General features: G+C 36.9%; 2 long non-coding RNA genes across 2 annotated transcripts; one reads left to right on the forward strand and one right to left on the reverse strand.

Moving 5' to 3' along the window:
- Positions 1–6,514: 6,514 nt before the first annotated feature.
- On the reverse strand, positions 6,515–8,466 carry LOC140582469 (uncharacterized). Its single transcript, XR_011985447.1, has 3 exons — positions 8,363–8,466; positions 7,561–7,716; positions 6,515–6,818 (listed from the first exon to the last, which is right to left on the reverse strand). It is a non-coding gene; the product is annotated as an uncharacterized lncRNA (long non-coding RNA).
- A 2,884-nt stretch (positions 8,467–11,350) lies between these two features.
- LOC140582470 (uncharacterized) lies at positions 11,351–12,757 on the forward strand. The gene is made up of 3 exons (XR_011985449.1): positions 11,351–11,562; positions 12,381–12,482; positions 12,709–12,757. It is a non-coding gene; the product is annotated as an uncharacterized lncRNA (long non-coding RNA).
- Positions 12,758–13,033: the final 276 nt, after the last annotated feature.

Below are 13,033 nucleotides of genomic sequence, written 5' to 3' on the forward strand. Positions count from 1 at the left end.
AAATGGACAGACGTCAGCATCACTGAGATGTACCACTACATTGGGATCGTATTTTACATGGCCAAGATGTCGTCCATCACAGACTACTGGAGACAGAACAGTATTTTGACAGTACCTTTTCCAGCTACTGTTATGTCAAGGGGCAGATACCGGATGATGTCTTGGAATGTGCACGAGTCACCCAGATGCAGACAAGCAGAATGACAGGAAGAGGGGCACATCCGAACACGATCGTCTGTTCAGGGTTAGACCTCTTATGGACACTATCCGTCATGCTTGCAAGTCTATCATCCTAGAAGAAATTTAGCTGTGGATGAGAGAATGGTGGCATGCAAAGCACACACAGGAATGACACAGTACATGAATGCCAAGCCGACTAAGTGGGGCTTCAAGTTGTTTGTTCTTGCTGATTCTTCAAATGGGTACACTATGGACTTTTCTGTGTACACAGGAAAGAACAACTTTCCCACAGGCCATGGCTTATCGTATGATGCGGTGACGTCTCTTTTGGACCGTAAAGTTTAAGGCTTAGGGTACCATGTGTACATGGACAAGTTCTACACAAGTCCTAAGCTCCTAAAAGACTTGCTTTCCATGAAGTTTGGTGCATGTGGGACTTACAAAGACAACAGGAAGGACTGCCCTCGGAATGCAGATAATTCACTCTAAAAAGTCTGCCAGGGGATCCGTCAGGTGGATTCGGGATGGACACACGAGAAGTATCTGTCTGTTCTAAGAGGAAGGTGAATTACAAGGTACATGGACTACAAAGACATTTCCATTTCCATGTCCTGCACCTGTGACTGCGTACAACCGGCACATGGGGGGCGTTGATCTCTGATCAGCTATTACAGTACTACACTGCACAGCACAAAACATTGAAGTGGTACAGAAAGATTTTTCTACACTTCTTGGACATTGCTGCCACCAATGCCTTCATTGTGCATAAAGAACTATAAAGTAACCTGTCCCATAAAGAGTTTATGGAACAACTCAGAGCTTTGTGGTGTCTCACATGAAATAGCACCACAATGGACAAGTAGTGACCATGTACCAGTTCCAGGAGCTGACTTGACCTTGAATGCCAGAGATGTTGCCACTGCTGGTCGCAGGTTATGTGCTCATTGCAAAGCAGTGCATGACAAGCGGCAAAACACACCTTGGAAATGCCAGGCATGCAATGTTCCCCTGTGTTTTCAGTTGAACAGGAACTGCTTTCAAGAGTGGCACAGGGATGTGTGACTATACACCCATTTTATCTTGTACTGTTCCTTTTTGCACCATTTGCCTTTAAATGTCTGTTTTTTCCAGTTTTTATTTTGCACTGTTCCTGTTGGAGTTTTACCCTGCATGTATGTTTTTGCACAGTTTTTTAAAAAATTTTTCATCTTGCACTGTTTTACGCTGAATGTTGTTTACACTTTTTGCACTTTTTATTTATTTTGAACTGTTACTGGAATTTTTGCAAGTGAATCTTAAGTTATTCTAAATAAACCACAAACAAAGAAATATGTTTCTGTACTCAAATTATTTTCTTAAGAACATAAGAACTATACAAACGAGAGGAGGCCATTCGGCCCATCGAGCTCGCTTGGGGAGAAAACTTAACTTAACTAATAGCTCAGAGTTGTTAAAATCTTATCTAGCTCTGATTTAAAGGAAACCAAGGATTCAGCTTGCACTGCGTTATCAGGAAGACTATTCCATACTCTGACTACACGCTGTGTAAAGAAGTGCTTCCTTAAATCCAGTTTGAAATGTTCTCCCGCTAATTTCCACCTATGGCCACGAGTTCTTGTATTTGAACTAATGCTGAAGTAACTATTCGGTTGAACAGCATCCAAACCTGTTAGAATCTTATAGACCTGGATCATGTCCCCCCTCAGTCTCCTTTGCTTGAGGCTGAACAGATTTAGCTCAAATAACCTTTCCTCGTATGACATTCCTCTAAGACCAGGAATCATTCTTGTGGCCCTACGCTGCACATTTTCTAAGGCCGCAATGTCCTTTTTAAGATATGGTGACCAAACCTGCACACAATATTCTAGGTGAGGTCTCACCAAGGAATTGTATAATCTTAGCATTACCTCCCTTGACTTAAACTCCACACACCTGGAGATATACCCCAACATCCTTTTGGCCTTTTTTATTGCTTCCCCGCACTGGCGAGAATGAGACATGGAAGCATCAACATACACACCAAGGTCCTTCTCATAATCAGCTACCTTTATTTCAGTAGGTCCCATAAAATACCTGTACTTTATATTTCTGCTCCCTACATGGAGTACCTTACATTTGTCTATGTTAAATTTCATCTGCCGGGTGTCGGCCCAGTCACTAATTAAATTAAGATCCCGCTGTAGCTGCCGAGCCGCTAGTTCAGTATCTGCTACACCACCCACCTTGGTGTCATCTGCAAATTTCACCAGTTTACTGTATATATTGGTGTCTATATCATTTATGTAAATTAGGAACAATAGTGGTCCTAAAATTGAACCCTGCGGTACCCCACTATGAACGCAGGCCCACTGTGACATTGAGCCTCTTATAACTACTCGCTGCTTCCTATCCGTTAACCAGTTATCAATCCAGGTCGCTACAGTTCCTAAAATACCTGTCGCTTTGAGTTTAAGTGAGAGCCTCTTGTGGGGGACAACATCAAAAGCCTTTTGGAAATCTAAGTAGATGACATCATAGGCCTTCTTATCAACTTCCTGAGTAGCTTCCTCAAAAAACTCCAACAGATTTGTTAAACAGGATCTACCTCTCCTAAATCCATGCTGGCTATCCCTCAAAATGTTATTTGAGTCCAGGTAATCTACCATTTTCTCTTTGATTATAGCCTCCATAACTTTACCAGTTATACAAGTTAGACTGATTGGCCTATAGTTTGACAAATTACTTCTATCCCCTTTTTTGAAAATGGGCGTTATGTTGGCATGCTTCCAATCAGAAGGTACCACACCTTCAGATAAGGATTTTTGAAACAGTAATGTTAAGGGTCGGCAAATAATATCCCTCATCTCTTTTAACACTATAGGTAAGATGCCATCAGGGCCCTGTGATTTATTTATTTTGAGCTTAGCTAGGCTTTGCAAAACATCAGCTTCAGTTATATATGTATTAGTTATAGACGATGTTGGATTAGTAATAAGAACTGGTAAGTTACTAGTGTCCTCAACAGTGAATACCCGTGCAAAACTATCACTGAACTCATTTACTATATCAATTTCGTTTTCAATTATAAGACCCTTACTATTCCTTTTAGCTTGTCTAATGTTATTTTTTAATTCAGTCTGTAGATTTAGATACTCTTGCTTTATTCTGTCATCATCAGTTATTTTCCATTTCTGGAACAAAGCCCTTTTCCTCCTTAATTTATACTTTATTTCCCTAGTAAGCCACCTAGGTTGCAATTTCCTAGACTTATTCTTGCTGGAAACAGGTATGAAGTCCTCTTGCACTTGCAATAATGTGCTTTTAAAAAATTCCCATGCCTCTTCAACAGTTTTGTTATTTAACTCCATCCAGTTCACAGTTTCTAGTTTTAATCTCATACAATTGAAGTTAGCCTTCCTAACATTATATATTTTTGATTTGGACTTTGCTCTTCGGGCACTAAACTTAACCTCAAATTTAACCATGTTATGATCACTACTGTCAAGTGGTTCTAAAACGTCTAATTTACCAATCCTGTCCTGGTTATTAGAGAAAACAAGATCAAGAATGGCATCTCCCCTGGTAGGGGTGTTAAACTGAGTAAAAAAACAATCCTGTACTAATTCCACCATCTCAAGTTCATTTTCAGAAGAGCCAGCAACAATGTCCCACTGCATCCCCGGTAGATTAAAATCACCCATAACTACCACATCATTTTTATTGCTCATAATCCTAATATCACTGTATAACAATCTGCTTTCCTCGGCAGCTACATTAGGTGCTCTGTAACAAACACCGACAATTAGGCTATTTGAGTTTTTAGCATCTAATTTTACCCATATAGCTTCCGTACTTTTACTTATATCAGTAAGCTCCCTTGCCTGCAAGTTTTCCTTTACATATACTGCAACACCACCTCCCTTCTTACCTATACGGTCTTTACGGAACAATGTGTAACCATCCATATTATATTCTTGTCCATCCTTTTCACTCAACCACGTTTCAGTTATTGCTATAATATTATAAGAGTCCGATGAGATAAGAGCCTCTAAATCATGAATTTTATTCCTAATACTCCTGGTGTTGAAATACAGACAACAAAGGGTAGGCCTATTACAGTGCCTACTTATGATTTTTTGGGGCTTTCCGTTTCCCCCCAGGTACATACTTAACTACACTGTAAAAAGAATAAAAAATTTGATGTCCCATTTTCACATCTAAAATATTTGACTTCAGAGAAACTAAATTGAATCACTTAAGATGACTTGATTTTTTTATATTGATGTAAATCATATTACTGCACTTGACCGAACCTTAATTTTTTTTACTTGATCCAAATAAATTTCTTCACATACAACCATATTGTAGTTATTGGACCAAACTAATATTTTGAAATTGACCCAACCTAATGTTTTTACATTCAACAAAATTAACATGAATTAATGTTTATTTGACACCAGTTAATTTATTTAGATATATTAAAACTATATTTTTCACTTTTTAATTTTACTGTACCTCAAAAATAATTAGCATTTTCTTTAAAAAAACAAGACTGGCCAACAGATTATTTCAAAATTGTTTATTGTTTCTAAACATTTTAATACACAGTGCCCATACAATGTAAAAAAACTACATTTGTATCACCTAATGGCAACTGAAGTCTCCCTTTAAAATAAACATTTGTTATCAAAAATGGTCTTTGAACTTTGAATCTGCTGTAGTGTTTTCAACACAGATATAAACTTAAGACAAATATATAAATGCATATATGCAAGACAAATAAAAAATTGATTGTACTGGTTAATTTGCTTGGAAGGCAAACGCACATGGTACTAAGTCTAAATACATGCATGCTCTAGCCAATCCAAACTATAAATGAAATGTTGCTTTCTGGAAGCAGTGATGTTCCTATAAGACCAAATAAAAACAAATACAAAAACTTAAGGCCAATTAACTCAAGGCCAAACAACGCAGAAAAGTCTTAAATGGCTATAGTACCACTTGGAAAAGTGCACTAAGTGCCAATGAGGTTCTCTCTCTCTTAAAATGCTGGCTAGGAGCCTGTCAGAACTACAGGCTACTTAAATACACACGAGCAAACAATCTCACACAAGCATGCCATACATACTATTGTGCAGTGTGGAGCTCACAAATCAGTTTACGAATCTTGGCGGTCATCTTGTTGCAATCAAGCTCCATAAGGATCTTCTGAAGAGCCTCAAAGGTGAAATGGAATCCCTGTGGATATTTCATGTTAAGAGCATAACAGAGTCCAAAGAGCATTGCCACTCCAGCAGCCACAGAAGGCAACTCATTTAGGACTTCCACACCATCAATGATGATCCCGATGTCTTGAGGCTGATGTAGAAGGCTCGAGTTCTCTCTGAATATGAAGATCGCCATAGTGGTTCTCTCCAGCTCTTGCACTGCTTCATCTTTCTGAGACATCTTGATGTAAAATGGGACAAAATGTGTAAGTGAACAACTGCAGTCTGGCACACCTGATAAATCTAGGACTACAACTAACGACTATTTTGAAAGTTGATTAGTTACAGACTATTCTAACAATTGTTTGACTAAATTCGTTGTGAATTGCATAATCATTCAATTACTTTTATATTTGTTGCTTTAATTATGTGCAAATAAATACAAAATACAGGAAAGATTGTTACTTCATTGAAAATGACACATTTTAATCAACTTTGCGGCCAATATTAGGCTGCTACTGATATAAAAAAAAGTAAAATTAAAGTGATTATTGTGTTTGGCCTTTAGTCTGTAAAATGGTTAAGATGTTGATAACTGCCCAAGAAGACAAAACCAACAGCCCAGAATACAAAGATATCCACTTTCTTATCATAGACTACAGAAGCCAGAAAATAATCATATTGAGGACACTGGAATTCATAGAATTTTGACTTTTCATTCTTTGCAGAAAAAAAAGACTCAAAAAAAATTAATAGATCATCAAATTACTGGTCCATAAATTCAATACTTGATTAGTCATTGATTAGTCAATTAATCGTTCAGTACAGACTTCAGGAAAACTCCCCACCCTGCTGTACCAACAACTATCAGGGGATCTGTGGTGGATACTGTGGACAGTTACAAGTACCTGGGAACCATTATATACAATGCTCTCAGCGTCAATCAAAACACTGCAGTGATCTGCAAGAAGGGCCAGCAACGACTATTTTTTAAGACGACTGAATCATTTTAGCATTGATAAAACGCTGATGGTTCGGTACAAATATTCCTTTGTCCCAAGTGCAATCAAAGCTCTTAATCAACTCTGACCAAATTTGCCACATTTTAATGTAGATTAATGATTTTCATGATTTTATTCGTTGTAATTTTAACTTATTTATTATTTTTTGCACTGTTTATGTGTGAATTGTGCCACGACTGTTGTTGACTGCTGCTGTGCACCAAATTTCCCCTTGTGGAACAATAAAGTACTGAACTGAACTGATTAATCACTGCATCCAATAGCAAAGCTGACAAGTTTACCCAAAGATTAACTAAGTTGCATCTCATGTAGAGACAGAAAAGATCTGGACACATACCATGTATTCTTTTATCAGGTCCTCAACACGTTCTCCAAGGTAGATGATAAGAGATTTAAGGACACACTCCCTCCTAATATCAGCATCGGCATCCTGCAGGGACATTCAAAAGGGTTACTATGCAATGTGGAGGCAAGCTGTTTTTTCTCAGCTTTCCAAACAGTTGGTTCTTGTCCAGTTTGCCCTGGTTCCAGATTGGCTCCCTAGGACAAATTAATTGAAAGCAGTCATACAGGATAGAGCAAAATGATGTCAGAGGCCACTAGCAGTCTTCCTTGGAAGAGGGAGAACTGGATGGCTCTTTGACTGGTCAGGCCAAAACTGCATTTTACAGCTCTCTCACAAGACCAGCCAGTGGTCCTTGACATGTTCTCATTCTGGATGTCTTTGCTTTCACCTAGTTTTTGGTGTGGATAAATGTGGATTTGAGCTGTAACCAAGGCATTATAGAAGCATCTCAACGGTTTGTGGAAGAGCTGTCATTAGAACTGGTCACTTTGCAAATGCAACAATGGCTCCCCACCAAGGGAGAAGGCCGCAGCTAGGCAGTGAGAGTACTAATGTAAGTAACAAAAATGTTACTGTGTATGCACCAGAGGAAGGACATCTGCTTGCAGTGTGGAAAGGACATTTCCAAAGCGCACACATCCTCTGACTCAAGCCACACACAGTTTCTTTTAACATTTTAAAAAAAGACACAGCATTTGCCTTACTATGCGTATAACCATAATCACTTATATTTACTAAATAAAAGTGGAACAGGATACATATCCTCATCAGATATAGGGATTAAAATGCTAAGTGTCATATTAGTAGTTACTTATATACATCATACCTGATCAAGAAACGCCAGGATTGTGGCATTTTTTTCTTTGGCTGTCCCTCCTTTCTTTCTGATGATTTTTAGAAGTTGCGGGGAATGTTTGTCCAGCTGGGCCATAAATCTGGTTAGCAGAGGAACTGCAGTAACCCGCAGAAACTCTGCATTGATCTGTACAGGAGCAGACAGCGCACAATACATTTTTTTCATTAAATAACTTCATACACCAAAAAATTAAAACATTTACTCCCAATCTGTAAACTATGACTAAAGGCATATTAGTATAAAAGAACTTAAAGGTGCGTGTGTGTATATTTTTTTTTTATATATATATATATATATATATATATATATATATATATATATATATATATATATATATATATATATATATAAAAAATATACACACACGCACCTTTAAGTTCTTTTATCGCACGCAAGCTTAAGCGCAATTTCAAACGATGCTCAGAGTGTGTAGCAGAGCTCGTTTAACTACGAATGTAACATAACCGATGCTAGCTAGCTGTGTGCACCGCGGATACATGTGGCAACGCTAGGTAGCCAGTAGCTTGATCCTTAAACAATATTTGTTTCGCCCTGGATGTAGCTAGTGAGGGCTTTTGATCAACTTGCATTCCCGACTGTCATACCGTTGCCGGTTAATATGTTTACCAGCTCGAACGTCGCCGGTCGGATCGTGTCAGCTAGATGGCTAGCTTTGGTGGAGGCTGGTGACACAGCTTAAACGGGACTATTTCTTTGCAATTTTGGCAACACAAATTACAAAAATTTTCGTAACTCACTTGGATTTACTTACGTTTATTTTCGGATGAAATCCATCGGCGATGTGACACGATGCTCCCGTCCAGCCTTGCAGAAGTGATCGGACTGTTCGTGGTTGCGTTCAAGTGCAAATGGAATTCCACTCAAATTAAAAATATTATGAAAACAAATATACGTTTTGAGAGAAATAAAAAACTTTGTGTTGTGTCATTGGAACGGATAATTAGTTCCATACAAATCAAAAGTGATGTTTTAGAATACAAAAAGAATGAGTTTCACTATCAAATCAATAATTTTATTCTGTTTGGAATGGCAGTTATTAGATTGAATGAACAACTGCATGTTAGACTTTTTGCAGTGTAACCTCCCTGTCCCCCCCAGTCCCTAGATTAAACATTCTTGTAGCACTTTCCTCTGTCCCATACCTGACTGAAAGGGGTCATTTATACAGCTCATTATGTGGGTCTTTGTCTTCTCTGGTGTGAATCACAGCATTATTCATGATCATTCACGCCTTTCTAAACAAAAAGTGTCTTCGAAAATTGAAATGAATATTGTTTTCGGTAAATGAGTGAGCGAGATGATTGTCACATCATTTTGAAGTAAAACCTCTACACTACAAGATCCAGGTCACAAAAGTCTTGTACACAAATGTCATGAATGTGTTTTGTGGTCTTATTTCAGTGACATTTTTTTGTTGATTTCAATAATCACGCATGACTTTTTTCCTCCAATATACAAACTTGTACATACATGCTGCTCATATATTATTGTAGCCCAGTTTGTGCTGAATACGTTATTAGACTTTAGACATTTATATGTTTATAAGTAACTGAAAAATACAGGACATGTCAGAATCTCTTCAGGGCTCCAAAACACCTTCAGACTCCTAAGGGTTAATATAGATGAGTAATATCTTTATGTTCATTACTTAATTCATTACCTGTGACTAATTTCAATGTATGGACTCCTGCGCTACTTATGGTGCATGAGATAAGAAAGCAAGCACCAATATTTTAAGGACATGTCAAGAAGTAGCAATGTATTCGGCATCAGCTCAAACAATGCTGAGAGTTTTCTTCCAATTTATTGGGTGAATTTGAAAGGTCCAACAGCAGAAGCATAAGCACACCATTTTCAGCACTTCCAGTACACATACAGAAGAGTTTGAAAGGACATCATGCCTTTCAAGATGTACAGTTTGAGGGCAAAATGATTTAGCGTGTTTTGCAATTACATGTAAATAGTGTGAAATACACCCTGGAAGATGTTTTTGTCATTGGTCATGTCCATGCTGAAAAAATCCCACTATTTTGGAGGGTGAAATGCATAATCAATGTCGATACATGTTGAGTGTTATGTGGAAAGATTTTGTGTCCACTGTCTTTTGACAGTCATGTTCATGCATAGAGTCAAATGTGACCACAATTGGACATTGTTACACCCAGGGGATGAGGTGGATTTTCAGGTCCTAGATGTGTATTTAGTTGATGATGCCTTGTATGTACCATTGAAATATTTAGTATAATCTGCCCACTTGTTCCTTGTCTGGCCATTCCTATACCCATTAAGATTGAGAATTAGTTCATTGATTTGAGAACACATAAAATTGTTTTGATTTCAATGTATTTTGTATGTGTTAAAGGGCAAAAGACTTCAGTGTCTCAAAATTCCATGTAAATTCGTATACCCTCAGTGAGGCTTTTATAATTGTTCGTGTCCATGATGAAATGCATAATTTTACATGTATGTTGGGTGTTATGCATTTTGAATGACAAATTAATGTTTTATTAATTAATGCATTCTAATAACTGAATTGATGGATTTGATATTAACATTGATTGTATTTGTATTAAATTTGAAGTATTTGTAACACCACTCAAAGCGATGTGACCATTCTTTTGTACTGAATATTTAAATATACCTGTTGGTTGTGCATGTATTTCAGTTATACCACCTTAAATTTTCAGAGATTGTACCTTAAAAGGATAGATTAGTAACTTTTTGAGGGTACAGCATGGTAATGGTGTATTCAGGTACATTTCCCCATACAGAAATGAAATATATTGCAATATATTTGAATTTATGTTGTCGAAGTAAAAAATGTATTTAAAAATATATTTTAAGCAATATATTCACATACCATATATTTCTCAAATATATGTGAAATATATGATTGTAAATACATCGATTCATATACTATAGGCCAATACATTGCTTATATATATTCCCAAATATATTTAAATCAATTAGGTTGTTTTAAATTTCATTTATTAATTTATGTAGCTTATGTGACAATTAGAACAAACAAATACATACAGCGCAGTGGTGGCCTAAAGTTTAAGGATTTGGGCTGGTGTTGTGTTCATTTGAAGGCAGTTTAGACACTTGGGATTTGTCACATTGTAATTTTCACAAAACAAGTGATTATGCTAATAAAATACCTGTTTGGGCCATGTTCTTGTCCTTTCTCTGTAATAATATTCCCAGTGGGCACAGCACGTGTTATCCATATGGGTTTTTGATGGATATTTGGTGAAGTGCTGGATCCACCAGTTTCCACTTGATATCCACGTAGATCCATTATGATTTTAAGTATGTGGAAAAGATGTACTAAATCCACGTGGAATTTTTGATTCCATTATCAATCTTTGCCCACCGAATACAATTTTAGTTCAAACAGGAAAAATATTTTTGCATGTTTTTCATAAATTGTAAATCTGCATGTATATGTAAACACAGAATAGAGATAATCAGAGTGTAACTCAACCTCTGCTTTTTCTGTTGTAAAGTTCTAAAGTAGGCCATAATGATTTTGTACATTTTTCATATGGCTCCTAGACAGATTTAAAACACTTTATGTGATGTCTTTTTAAACTAGTCACTGAACATACCCACAATTGTATTTTCGATAACTCGATAAACTTTATGGCACTGTCGGCAACCGCGTGTTTGGAACACTAACAGGTTGTTATCTGCAGCTACACTTTTATTTCAGCATTCTGTTTTATTTTTGTGATCTAGTGACGGATTGTCTAGTATTTTATTTTAAAAAATCAGGTGAGAATAAATAATATACAAAATGGAAAAATAGCGTCGCGACGTTGTCAGTGCGTATGACGTCACCCAAATTTGAAAGTTTTTTTTTCCTGGATTTACAACGACTGCAGACTCTTTTGCGCGGATTTCTCCTGTCGTCCAGTGACCAGGATTTCGACGTTTTTCGAAGCTCATGTGAGTAGTAAATACTTTGTTTTACATATTAAACAGTCAGTCAGTTAGTTAAATTACTTTTTTTTAAGATTCATAGTAGTAAAACATTATGGTTTACAGCTAACGGAATCACGTGTGTCCTTGTCCCACTGAGATAGGATTTTTAATTCTACTTAATTATTCTTGTCTGTTGTCAGATTATTCATGTTATCAGCAGTTTTATGCAGTACCGAAAACTGTACAAGTAATATAGACGGCACGTTTTGTGTACTGTAATGTTATTGATATAGCATTATAATGCAGCGATCATGAAAGGTATGCTTGTGTAATGGCATACCTGCCATTATATCGCACGACATATTTTATTTCGTATTTTCAAAATGTCTTAACTAAAAACTGTAGCATGTGCAGCTGCGAACACTCTGATATAAGGAAGCTGGAATTAACTTAAGCCCCGAAATAAGACGCTACGAATAAGAAGCTAAACTAATCGGAAGCTGCAGATAAGTAGCTAACTTAAGCCGCGTGTGACTGTCATTAGTTTGGGTGACAAGGTTGACCATGGCCAAGAAACACGAAGACAACGGAATCGCAGCAGTGATCCATAGCTCCGCCCACCGCCCCGCTCCGATTAACATATATTTGCATGTAGTGAACTTGAAAATGAAAATACAAAAAGGGTTTTTAATTTTTTACATCTGACTCATACATGAGTGGAAATTTAAAATGCAAATGGTGTATTTCATTTTTATTTTAATTTTTGTGCAAAGACTTTGGAAACTAAATGGCAAAGTGGAGATTGTATTTTCTTTTTATCATTTTCATTTTATTTTTTGCAGAAAATACCTCCCATACTAATACTGCCCAAACATCAATGGTCTAGAACCGGAATGGACACGTGTTGTTGCCTGTTTTACATGCCGATGAACACCATTGAAAGGGTAACTGCTGATATTATTTTTTTGGTCGTTTTTGCAAGTTTTCTTTAATATGTAGGCAAGAAATTAGAAGTAGAAAATGCCATCACGTCTTGATGTTTTATTACTAATTATTGTCAAGAGAGCTTTGCCCAAGCTCAATCTCTTGCTAAAATGTGATTATGTGATTAATGATCTAAAGCAATAGGTTCTCCAATAAAAACTTTGTAATTTTATTTTGCCCCCATAGCATGGAGAGAAAGAAATGGGCGTGGGCTGTCTAGATGGAGAATACTCGCGAAGAGGGTGTTATTCCATTCAACTGGATCAAGGATACAAATGTGTTCTGGCCAGTGTGTACCAATATTAGCGTTTTACACAAGAAGTGTGCTGAGCTTGATGTAGAGAAATGGAGAAAAATTAAGCTCATAAAGATTAAACATTCCTCTCATAAGTGAAATTCATTTATGTCAAATAATGAAATTAATTTATGTCAAAGCAGTGACGAAGGCATTGGAAAACAGTTACTTTCTGCTTTTCAGACAGTATGGAAGAGTGTGAAGAATATGACGTAA

The sequence above is a fragment of the Paramormyrops kingsleyae genome, chromosome 24 (genome assembly GCF_048594095.1).
Source record: "Paramormyrops kingsleyae isolate MSU_618 chromosome 24, PKINGS_0.4, whole genome shotgun sequence".
Classification (NCBI taxonomy): Eukaryota; Metazoa; Chordata; class Actinopteri; order Osteoglossiformes; family Mormyridae; genus Paramormyrops; species Paramormyrops kingsleyae.